The sequence below is a fragment of the Microtus pennsylvanicus genome, chromosome 15 (assembly GCF_037038515.1).
Source record: "Microtus pennsylvanicus isolate mMicPen1 chromosome 15, mMicPen1.hap1, whole genome shotgun sequence".
NCBI classification, from domain to species: domain Eukaryota; kingdom Metazoa; phylum Chordata; class Mammalia; order Rodentia; family Cricetidae; genus Microtus; species Microtus pennsylvanicus.
The window spans coordinates 17,123,700-17,136,470 of record NC_134593.1 but is presented as its reverse complement, the minus strand read 5'-3'; the positions used below and the strand labels follow the sequence as shown (position 1 = coordinate 17,136,470).

The following is a 12,771-nucleotide window of genomic DNA, read 5'->3' as shown; positions in this document are numbered from 1 at the left end:
TGAGGACCACTGCCCTCTGCAGCTAAGCATGGCCTTGACCTGATTCTCCTGACTCTACTTCCCAAAAGCTGGGATTATAAGAGTGTGCCACCCTGATTATGCAGTGTGTCAGATCAAACCCAGGGCCTCTTGCTTGTAACAAAAGCACGGTACAAACTAAGCTATGTCCCTAGCACTTAGAGGATAGAATTTTTATATAAAGGTACCTAGAGCCAAGCATGCTGGCACATGCACATAATTCCAGCACTTGGAAGGCTGCTGAGACAGGAGGATGTCTATGAGTTCTTGGTCAGTCTGAACTATAGTGTGAGACCTTTTCTCAAAAGAACAAAATGGAAGCCAGGCACAGTGTGCAGGCCTTAATCCCAGGACTCTGAGGCAGGTGGATCTCTGGGAATTCAAGGCCAGCCTAGTCTACGTAATGATAATGAGTTCCAGGATGGTGGGGGTGGGGAGAGAGAGTCAGAGCCTCTCTCTGTTTTTCGAGACAGGTTTCTTTGTGTAGCCTGGGCTGTCCTGGAACTGCTCTGTAGACCAGGCTGGCCTTGAATTCCCAGAGATCTGCCTACTTCTGCCTCCCGAGCGCTGGGATAAAAGGCGTGTGCCACCATTGCTTGATTTGAAATCCTGTCTCAAAAACAAACAAGAATAAAATGAAGAGAGAGAAATGAGAACAGAAAGTGCTTAGAATAAGGAGTAAGATGATAACTCAAACATTGACTTATTAAAAGCTGACCGAATTGTGTTGAAGCATTTTTTACAGTTAAGCTCGTTATGGTAAGTATTAACATTTTTTTAGTATTATGGAATTCTTGAATAAAATCCTATCTTGAGCTCTTTGTCTTCCTTCTGATCTTTCATTAATCCATGATCTCCACCATGATAAATACTTGTACCTTATGATATGACTTAAGAGTGCAGATGTGTTCAGTAAAGAACAAGTTAGCTGGGCAGTGGTGGCTCATGCCTTTAATCCCAGCACTCGGGAGGCAGAGGCAGGCGGATCTCTGTGAGTTCGAGGCCAGCCTGGTCTACAAGAGCTAGTTCCAGGACAGGAACCAAAGCTACAGAGAAACCCTGTCTTGAAAATCCTAAAAAATGGGAAGAAAGAAAGAAAGCAATCATTGTGGTGACCCTTGTGCCATTTCTCAGGCTCTTCTCACCTGGACTCTTCGGATGTCACCCACTTCTCAGGTGACTCACCCCATGCCCAACAACTTTTATTTTAAACAAAACATTTGAACTGAGTCTGGGTGGCACAAGACTCTAACTCTAGGTTCCTGGGAGGCTGAGACTGCACACATGTGGTGAACACACACACATACATACAGGCAAAACACTTGGGTGTAATTTAATACATCTTTCTAAAAAGAAAGACATTCTACCCGTAGCTGGAAGCCAGACTCCAGCTAGAAGTCTCACTACTGCCAGCTTTTATACTTCGTTCACGTCCCTGAGTTTCAAAGTGACTTGCTGAGTGAGGAGATGGAGCCGGCAAAATAACAGCACTGGACCGTGTCCACTTTCTCTTCTCTGGAACCGATGAATGTTACCTCGCTCCCAAAGAGACTTCCTAGATATGTCTAAATTAAGGCTCCTGAATGGGTGCATGACCTGGGTTATGAAAGTGGGAGACAGCACACCTTTAATCCCAGCACTTGGGAGGCAGAGGAAAGTGGGTCTCTGTGAGTTCAAGGACAAACTGGTGTACACAGCAAGTTCCAGGACAGGCTCCAAAGCTACACAGAAAAACCCTGTCTCGAAAAAGCCAAAATAAATAAATAAATAAAATAAAGAATAAAAGTGGGAGACATATGGTCTCAAGGATCTTCTGAGGAGAAAAGAAGGCCATGTGACTGGGGAAGGAAAAATTAGAGTGATGCATGAATGTACATATGTGTGCACACACACGCACACACACACACACACACACAGAGAACACACACAAAGAAAGAAATTGACATGATGGAAGATGGAGGACGGGCTGACATCCAAGGCAGGCGAAGAGTCACTGGAAGCCCAGAACCCAGCAGCTGCCACCTTGATTGGAGCCCAGTGCTGATGTTCTGTTTCGGTTTGCAGAGTGGTGAGGATGAGAGATGTCTATACTAATCTCATTGCAGATTGTTGCAGGAACCATGGGGAAGGCAACCCGAAAGACTTACAAGATCTCACTCCAAACTGGCCTGTAACTTTCCACGGAGCCCTCCTGTCGAAGCCTGCTAATATGCTGTCTCGTGGGAGTAGTCCTGAGACTGGGGACGCTAAGGCAGGAAGATGCCGTGAGATCAGCCAGTGCTACAAAAATTCCAGGGCAGTCTGGAAATGGTACCCCCACTCCAGGAAAGAATTTCTTCTCTTCCTACCACCTCTGTTCTGGCACTCACATCCAGGGAAGTTCTTAGTCAACTTCACCCATTTGTTTTGAGGGACACAACCAGAGAGAAAAAAGATTCTGCCGGCTAGGTGAGAGATGTCATATACCATGGCAATACCATGAGGCCTGGGACAGAATGATATAATTAGGAACATGTCTAAAAGGGTTGTGATTATCAGCAATGTTTTGATGACATCAGCCATTTTTTTGAAGATTTGCATTCTATAAGACATATTCCAGAGGACCACAAAATAAAAGAATCAATGAATCTATAATATTCCATGTTTCCTGGTGATTTTGACAGGCAATGAAAGCAAAAAATAGAGAGAGGACCCACCTACATCATTTCCCCTATTTCTGTTTAAACAAAAAAGAAAGGCTTTCACTTTAATATAGTAAAATTACAGATAACAAAACTGTTATCTAGCAGAATTAAAGTTACAATATTTATATCTACTTTATCTTTTATCATAACTAAGGAAAACTATAACTATCTATTTATTCTTCAACTCCATCAAAGACTCCAGAAGGATATAATATTACCTAAGCAAACAAGAAATAAACAACTCCCAAAACTCTGGAAATGACAGAGACATCTCGCTGCCTGTACAGTCACCCAAAAGTCCTCTGTATCGTTGGGGCATCCATCTTTGGCCTTCAGGCCCATAGTATCCGGCGCACATTTCCATGAAGCAGGAAATTTCAAAGACAGTTCAGTCACTATCGGCTGTGTCCTGCAGAATGTCTCTCAGACTCTTTCACGAATCAGAAACCCCGAAAGATCATCTCACCTTTAGGCAAGTTCAGCAGTCCTCTCTCTGCGGGTTCTCTGTGTCCAGTTTATGCATCAGTCCAGGCAAGAGCAGTTTCTTGCCCAAATGGCTATCAAACTTCATAAGGAGCCTCTTCGATGCACATCTTCCTATTGAAGTAGATTGGTGCTGCCAGAGCAGATGTATCTCATTGTCATGAAAAGCCCTAAGTTATTAAAACATTAAATGCCATATTCTGTAGTCTTTGAAAGATATGAAAAATGCCTATCTAACTGAAATATATCTCTAGTTAGATTTCCAGAAAATCTAACTAACGTGACTACAAGCTCGACTATTATTGATGATTATCCATTAACAACCTATATTTCCTAATTATACCTTACATTTTTAAATGAACTACACAATCACAATACCTTAAACAATATCAGAAATACATATACATATACCAAAATTGACCTTAAAATCCATATCAATGCAAATTATTCTTATCTATACCATATCCCCCTTTAAATGTAAAAGAACATTTATGAACAATATTTGGGAATATGGGCGCAGTTATTTCTCTCCAAACCACTTCGTGGCGAATGGGGGCACTGTTAATGAAATCTTTCATTGTGTAACCTGTGTGCCAGGTTCATCTCAGTCGGCATTTGAGTGAAGTAATTTTTTGCGGGTGTTCACAGCAACCGTTCAGCAGGGCATGGTCTATCATACCATATTGGGATAGAAGCAATCCACAGGGTCTCATCCTTTGTGAAAACAAAAGAAGAACTTTTCCAAAGCATCATAACCTTAGATCCAAATTTTGAAGTCAAGGTATTTTCAAAATATCTATCTTGGATTCGTTCAGCAGCATTTATAAATAAATATCTTTTAGCAGCTGTTGCTCCTTACTCAGCATTCAAACAATTCAAAGAGAGCATAATAGCATACAGCATCAAGATTCTCTGTGTATTTTCCATCTTTGTGTGGCTTCATTTTATTTTCTTTATTTTGTTTCTTTTATTTTTACTTTTACTTTTTGGGACAGGTTCTCTGTAAATCTTTGTCCTGGAATAACTCTGTAGACCAGGCTGGTTCTGAACTCACAGAGATCAGTCTGTCTCAGCCTCCCAAGTGCTGGGATTAAAGGTGTGTGCTAGAACACCTTGAACTCACAGAGATCTGTCTGTCTCTGCCTCCTAGGCATTGGGATTAAAGGTGTGTGCTACCACACCTTGAAGTCACAAAGGTCAATTTACCTCTGCCTCCCTAGTGTTGGGATTACTTCTTTCTTTCTTTCTTTCTTTCTTTCTTTCTTTCTTTCTTTCTTTCTTTATTTCTACTTTAAGAACTTTAGTTTTTAGCCTGCAATTATTTTTAACACACTGTAAACCATTTAGAGGTTTTCTTTGACTTTGAATCTTTCTTTACTGTACATCTCTCTTTTTCTGACCACATGAGTCTTTATGTAAAGGATTAAAGCCCTGGCTTTGATGGCTAGATCCAGCCCATGCCTTAGCTTTCCAGCCTCATGGCAGAGGTATCGCTAGAGCCATTTTTATTGCTACAACTCTGTGGCATTTCAAGGTCCCTGCCAGCCAGCAAGCTGCAGCATTCTGCTCACAGACCACACTCAGTAAAGCTGCCTGCCTGAAAGAGTCAGAATTTGCCCTGGCAGGACAGCCCAGAAAGCCTGTATTTAAAAAAAAAAGACTTAGCTTTTTTTCTGCTATGGAGGAAAACCAAAAAGCAAGCGTTCAGCTTTTCATCAACACCATTAAAGAGTTTCATGGCAGGACCTCTTAAAAGAGCTGTGGGATTTTGCATCTAAAGCTGAGTCAGGAGGCCTCTCTTAGCTGAGAGCGCTTGCTTGCCTCTAGCAAGCAGAGCAGACCCGAGAAATTGCTGCTACCAAGAAAACATGCTTTACTCTATTCTTTCCCAAGCTTTCTCAGGCTTTCTGTGGATTCAGTTATCTATGTCTGGGTGCCATTTGTAGTAATGAGGTGAGCTGGCCTGCTATTTGTCCCACCTGGCTCCCGCATGGTTAGCTTTGCACCTAAAATAACAACACACGAGCCTGGCCCATTAGCTCTAGCCTCTTACTGGCTAACTCTCACATCTTGATTAACCCATTTGTATTCATGTGTGTGGCACCACGAGGTAGTGGCTTACAAGGAGGATTCTAGCCTACGTCCATCTTGGGTCGGAGCTTCATCGTGTCTGCCCACTTCCCTTCTTTCCAGCATTCTGTTCTGTCTACTCCACCCACCTGTGTTCTGACCTATCAGGCCAAGCAGTTTTCTTTACTAATTAATCAATGAAAGCAACAGACGAATAGAAGATCCACCTACATCACTTCATGCTGTTGGGAGTGCTGATAACCTTATGGGGGTCCTATGAAAAATTAAAATTATGACTGGAGTATCCTGTGAGCCTTGACCATCAGGCAGCAGTCTTTGAACTATTCTGCATGCAGAACTCAGACATCTGGGCCATTCCTCCTATCAGTAGGTGGGGAGAGGATTACAAGGAGTCTTTAATCCCACCCAGCTCAGGAGGCTGAGGCAGGAGGCTTCCCCAGACTTCTACTTCTCAGTCTCCATTGAAAATTACCAAAGAAGCAAAGCCAAAACAAGGGGGACTATCTTCATTTTCTTTTCTGATAAATCCATTGTATGTTGGTTTGTTTGTTTGTTTGTTTGTTTTTACATAGTCCTGGCCACCATGAAACTCACTTCTAATTACACTTAACAGCCCTGGAAAGCACACTGACCTGCCTGCCTCTGGATCACCCTCCTAGTGCTAGGAATAAAACATGGGCCTCTGAGTCTCGGACATATAATAATCTTTTAACGACACTTTCTAAATAGGTTCATTTTGTCAACTTTCATTCAAAACCTGAGACATACAAAACTTTTTGGATATGTTATTTCGAAAGTATAATCATCTCTAAAACTGTAGCTAATTCAAATACTGGGGACTGGCAACATCTTCAGCAGGAGCCAAAAAGAGGAAAAGGAAGCGGTGGGAGACAGCAGGGAGAGAGGGGAGCATGGGTGTGGAAGGCCAGAGTTGTGGAGCAGGGTCCACACTGGGAAAGGCAATGCTGGGCCAGGCCAAACCCTTCACTGTCATCTCAGGACTGTCACAGCTGAACCCCTGTCATGGACCATTCTCCCTTCTGCAGAAACACACAGTTACTTCATCTACCACAACAGATCACACCATGTGGGTATTCACATTACAATTCATAGCAATAGTAAGTTACACTTATAGAGTGGCTCTAAACAATTGAAGGTTGGGGGTCACCCCAATAAGAGGGATATGTCAAATGATTGCAGTACCAGGAAGATTGAGCACCACTGGTCTATACCATGTGTGGGAAGGTTTCCATCCTGTGCTCGCTGTCATTGAAAGGATACCTGAGTGACACCATGAACAATCACCTTGAACATGGATCCGCAGGATTAACTCTGAGGGTTAGGGACCACCTTCGTTCTGCTCCCTGGTGGGGGTTACTAGTTTGCTTTTCTTGATTCAGTATCTCCTGGATCGTGGGTTATCATCCAACCCACGTTCTAGCTAAGGACGAACATGAACTTCTGCCCCTCCTCACTGGATCTCTCTGTTGCTGGGATGATCCACACACTCATCTGTATTCATATGATGTGAGATTCCCCTCTGCATGGGTTAATAAGGAACCTGGCTTGGACTGATAGGGCAGAGTAGAGCTAGGCAGAGAAAACTAAACTCAATGCCAGGAGAAAGAAAGTGGAGTTTAGGGAGAAGCCATGTAGCCCTGCCAGAGACAGATGCCAGAACTTTACCTGGTATGTCACAGCCTTGTGGCAATATACAGATTAATAGAAATGGGTTAAATTAATATGTAAGAGTTAGCCAATAAGAAGCTAGAGCCAATGGGCCAAGCAATGATTTAATTAATACAGTTTCTGGGGGGTTATTTCAAGGCTGAGCGGCCGGGAACAAACAATTGGTCTCCTTACAGCACTCATATACAACAGCTGAGCTGGAGTACGTAGGAGATTATAACATGGATTTTCGGCACCAGGACAAGGGAAAGTCAACCTGGCAAGCCTGTTGGATAGGTGCATCTGTTTCTTTTCTTCTTCCTTTGGAGACAGGGTTGTCATGTGCCCTGGGGCTGGCCGAAAACTCTCCCAATAGCATAGGATGACCTCGAGTCTTGATACGCCTGCCCTCCATGATCTCGCACATCTGCCTGTCCACAGGCCCAGCAGCTATGCAAAGTCGCATTTAAAGGAGTTAAAATGTGAGCTATGCATCAGGAGAGCCTTCCTACGTAACCAATGTCCCATAAAATCCCTGTCTTTTCTGATGCCGATTCCTGGGGCTTCCTAGCAAGCCTTAATAGTTTCGATTACTGAACGTATTATTCATTTTGTATTATTCAGAGTCCTCTCGAGTAACAGAAGTACAGAATGAGGGAGAGAGATTATCTGTGTGTGTTGTGTTTTTACATACATACGTATATAAGGAGATTTCTAGAAAGCCATATGGGTCATAGTATAGCTAATCCAACAGTCTCTGCTGGTGAATCGGTGTTCCAAAATTCCCTTAGGTGTTTATTTTTTCCCTGAGGCTGAAGATCTCACCTGTCAATCAGTATGCACTGGAATCCCAAACTAGTAGGCTCTCATGTCCACGCTGGAATGGAATGGACTTGCTGCTGAGGTGAGAACAGGCAAAGAGCAAACACCTCCTTCCTCCACGTGCTTGCGTACAGGTTTCCAGTGCAAGGGTTTGCCCAGATTAGGCCTTTGCTAATAGTGTGTCTTCCTGGCTGGAATTCTGGTGAAAGGTGTGTGTGTTCCTACCTCAAAGATCTGGATTAGAATTAGGTCTTCCCACTGCAAACTGAGCAGTAATCCCTCACAGGTGTGTCCTCCATTTGGGTGTTTTTCACTAATTCCAAATGTTGTCAAGATGGCTGCCAATAATAGCTGTCACGGTGGCCTAGCAAGAATCTATTTCTTTAAAAAGAAATCAAGTTGAAGACATTGTCCTGAATGAAGCAGGAGCTACAGTGAAGCAGAAGGTGTACAGGAAAAGTCGGGGTCTCCTTTGAGTCTTCTGAGTCTCAATGATGAAGCCTAACAAGGGAGTCAATGCTCTAGATCAATTGCCCAGAGAGGGTTATGGGAAGGAGAAGGGGGAAGCCATGCCTTATAAATTGGCCAGTTCAGACACCTTCCAACAAGCAACTACATGAGGGGGTCACAGAGGAATGACTTTAGAGAATGAATAAGGAAACCTAAGGTGTAGGGGAGGGAGAAAGTGTTAGGAGAGCACACTCAGAAAGAGACAAGCAGACAAACGTCCATGCCACATGGATGGCTATAGCCTATAAACTTCCTCCCTAAAGGTGGGGATTCTGGGAAGGAAAAAGTATCTCGTTAAAGGACTAATAATTCTTACTATCTCTTTATCTAGACTTCAGGTGAGCCAGCCTTCCTTGGGGAGTTCCCTTGGACAGGTGAATGCAGCGTTCAATTGGAATTCTAGGTCTCCACCCTGACCAGAGATTCAATTTTCTTGACCAGGAATTGAATTCTACTCTAACAGTATGAGAAACAAATTTAGGGACAGAAAGTCTCATGTTAACAAACTAGCAGGTTGGTGGTAGCACGTATCTTTAACCTCATCACTCAGGAGGCAGAGGGAGGTGAATCTCTGTGTGTTTGAGGCTAACCTGGACTACTGAATGAGTTCCAGGACAGCCAAAACTACAGAGAGAAACCCTGCCATGAAAAAAAACAAAGCAAGTCAGGTGGTGGTGGCAAACGTTTGAGGCCAGCCTGGTCTACAGAGCTAGTTCTAGGACAGACTCCAAAGCTACAGAGAAACCCTGTCTTGAAAAACAAACCAACACAAACATGCTAGAAGGGAAAGAGGCAAGTGGGAGCAGGGACAATACGTGAGAAGACAAAACTTGTCAAGTCTAACGAGAATCCTATCCATGGATTCAAACCCAATGATTTCCCTTTCCGCTCGGCCGTTCCCCTGCACGGGAGGCAGCCATGGCGCCCAGCCGGAATGGCATGATCTTGAAGCCCCATTTCCACAAGGACTGGCAGCGGCGAGTGAACACTTGGTTCAACCAGCCGGCACGCAAGATCCGCAGGCGCAAGGCCCGGCAGGCGAAAGCGCACCACATTGCCCTGCGCCCCGCGTCCGGGCCCATCAGGCCTATTGTGAGGTGCCCCACAGTGCGCTACCACACCAAGGTCAGAGCTGGCCGGGGCTTCAGCCTGGAGGAACTCAGGGTGGCTGGTATCCATAAGAAGGTGGCTCGCACCATCGGCGTCTTTGTGGACCCAAGGAGGCGAAACAAGTCCACCGAGTCCCTGCAGGCCAACGTGCAGCGCCTGAAGGAGTACCGCTCCAAGCTCATCCTCTTCCCCAGGAAGCCTTCCGCTCCAAAGAGATAGGTCGGCTGAAGAACTTAAATTGGCCACTCAGCTAACAGGACCCGTGATGCCCATCCGGAATGTTTATAAAAAGGAGAAAGCCAGAGTCATCACAGAAGAGAAGAACTTCAAGGCTTTTGCCAGTCTTCGCATGGCCCGGGCCAACGCCCGGCTCTTTGGCATCCGAGCAAAGAGGGCAAAGGAAGCTGCAGAGCAGGATGTTGAGAAGAAAAAGAGATGTGCTTTTGGAATATTGCAATAAATTTTCCATAAAGCAAAAAAAAAAAACCACAAACAATGATTTCCAAGACTCGTTGTAGAGGAAGTATAGACACAAAGGCATGAAGGAGCTACAAAGGGGATTTTTCTCTTAGTACTCAGGTCAGGTCAACTTAGGTCAGGTCTCAGGTCAGGTCAACTCTGCTTACAATTTGTGGGGTTTTTGTTGTTGTTACCGGGGGTTTTTTTTGTTTGTGTTGTGTTGTTTGGTTAGGTTTGGTTTTTCTGAGAAAGGATTTCTCTGTGTAGCCCTGGCTACCCTGGAACTCCCTTTGTAGACCAGGCTGGCCTCGAACACACAGAGATCCACCTGCCTCTGCCTCTGCCTCCAGAGTGCTGCGAATTAAAGGCACAGAGAATCTTGGTCATTCATGTTTCTTTACATTTTTTTCTATTATATCATGAATATTCTCGATATTAGTACATTTTCTTCTTCAAATTTATAAATGTAAAGACTGCAGTCCAACTAACCCAGCAGTTAGCTGTGAATAGATAGTCCAAGAATCTAGTAGTTGTACCCACGGAGCTGGGTGTCTCAGCTGGTCTCTGCATCTGCTGAATTCTGAAGAAGCAGGCTCCAATGCCAGTGAAGACATAGATGTGAAGGCAGGGAGACAAGGAAGGAAAAGGACTGCCTTCATTTACTGTCTTTACCTAGACTTCCAGCAGAAGGTGTGGCCCAGATTAAAGGTGTGTGCTGCCCCAGGTCCCTGGGGGAGTTACATCAGGTGTACACGCACACCTGTAACCATGACACTAAGGCAGGATCACTGAGATCTGGCCAGCCTGGGCTACAGAGCAGATTGAAGATAACCTAGACTACAGTGTGAGGCCCTGTCTCAAAAGCCAGCAATAACAAAATAAATAGATTCCACCATTTCACTGTATGGTCATTTGTTTAATCAGAAGCCAGTTTTGTACAGATATCTTTTCTCTATCTTCTCTCCGTTTTTCTTGCGTGTGATGTGCATATATGTGGTGATATTTTGTTTGTGCTTTAACAAATACAGCTGGCCTGAAGATCAGACTGTGGAGCCAGACACGTTTGTTAGTCATAGAGGTGAGGCAGTGGCGGTACACACCTTTAATCCTAGTCTGTGAGTTCACGGCTGCTCTGGCTACATAAGTCAGAATAAGTCTAAATGAGAAACAAAGCCAAGTGGTGGTGGCTCACACCTTTAATCCCATAACTAGTGGTCTCCTCAACTTCCCCTGGGGCCACCCAGAAATGCTTTGCTCAGGATAAACCTGGATATATTAATTCGGTTCCATTGGCTTATTACATCAATGGCAGCCGATTCCCATTAACCAGGAATTTAAATACTTAACATTTGGTGCCAAACCTGACTAGACTTTTCCCACTACCAGGTGGCCATGGAAAACCAGTCTCAGTTCCCTGCCATAGGGCAGACTTGGCTTGGTGAGTTACCCAGTTTCAAGCCCTGGCCTCTAAAGCAATCCACGTTCCCGTCCATCTTCCAGCCCGCCTGTCAAGACACTGCAGTACCAGGTGGCTGGCCTGTTCTGGGATAGAGGTAGTCTCAACCTTTTAGGGCCTTTGTATGGGGACCCCCAAACCTCCTACCGTTTTGACCCCAGGCTATTTCAGAGGATGCGCTGTCTTAGTCTTCAGGTCTCCGTCTAACAGCTTGTATATGGATACTTCCGGGCCCAGGTTTGCTCCTCGGACACCCTATAAAATTTATCAGAACTGGGACTGAACAGCCCTCGCCAGGTTCCTGAGCACTGCATCCCTGCCCCCTCTCCTCCCACTGTCCCTAACCTTTCTCTCTGCTCCAGGCTATTGCTTGCAGCAATCTCCTTGCTTCTCGGACTATCTGTATTTCATGCTTCCATCAGATTGCTCTTCCAGTTTCCCCGACTTGTTCCTTTCTTGAATGCTCACTCTAACTTTGCCTGTGCTACCATGCTGGGATTCATGCCCAGCCCATGGCTGCTTACCCCCTCCCCCAACAGTCTGGGGGACCCACAGCTTAAGCTGCAACTCGTGTGTCCTCCACATGGCTCCTGCCCCTCTGCCACTCCGTTTGTTCCTGCAGCGCCTTCTCCATGCTCCAAGCAGCGGGCTGCCTCAACCTGGTAAAAGCTGCCTTAATGCCAAAAAACGTCTTTCATTCTTACGGTTTCTTTCTTACTTTAGGGTTTTTAAATCAGTTGTTTGACATTGTTTCCCAGGCAGAATTTTGTTCGTCCTTTTTGTTGAAGTTTTGTTTCTGTTAAAAGTCTTGTCTGGCCAGGCGGTGGTGGCGCGCGCCTTTAATCCCAGCATTCGGGAGGTAGAGGCAGGCGGATCTCGGTGAGTTCAAGACCAGCCTGGTCTACAGAGCTAGTTCCAGGACAGGCTCCAAAACCACAGAGAAACCCTGTCTCGAAAAAAAAAAAAAAGTCTTGTCTGTTCCTTATGCATGAAAATATGCAAAGAATGTGGCCGCAGTGTGCTCGTTTAATGCCTGTGTGTGTGTGCTTGTTTTATTTTTTTATTTATTTATTTTATTTATTTTTATTTATTTATTTATTTTGGTTTTTCGAGACAGGGTTTCTCTGTAGCTTTGGTGCCTGTCCCGAGACTAGCTCTTGTAGACCAGGCTGGCCTCGAACTCCTGGAGATCTGCCTGCCTCTGCCTCCCGAGTGCTAGGATTAAAGGCATGCGCCACCACCAACCAGCTGTGTGCTTGTTTTAAAATCTGTAAAACTTGTAACTCCAGATTCTATCAGCTCTGTAAAGATACAAACATGCAGAAGTTTGCCCTTTTGTCTGCAGGGTCCTTGGACTACCAGGTGTCCCTGTTCCTATGCTGAGGAGATCAATCTAGACTGAACCTTCATCTGGCGATGGATGGAGATAGAGACAGAAACCCACATTGGAGCACTGGACTGAGCTCCCAA

General features: G+C 44.8%; 1 pseudogene; it reads left to right on the top strand.

Moving 5' to 3' along the window:
• Positions 1-9,171: 9,171 nt before the first annotated feature.
• LOC142835874 (large ribosomal subunit protein eL13 pseudogene) lies at positions 9,172-9,872 on the top strand (annotated as a pseudogene).
• Positions 9,873-12,771: the final 2,899 nt, after the last annotated feature.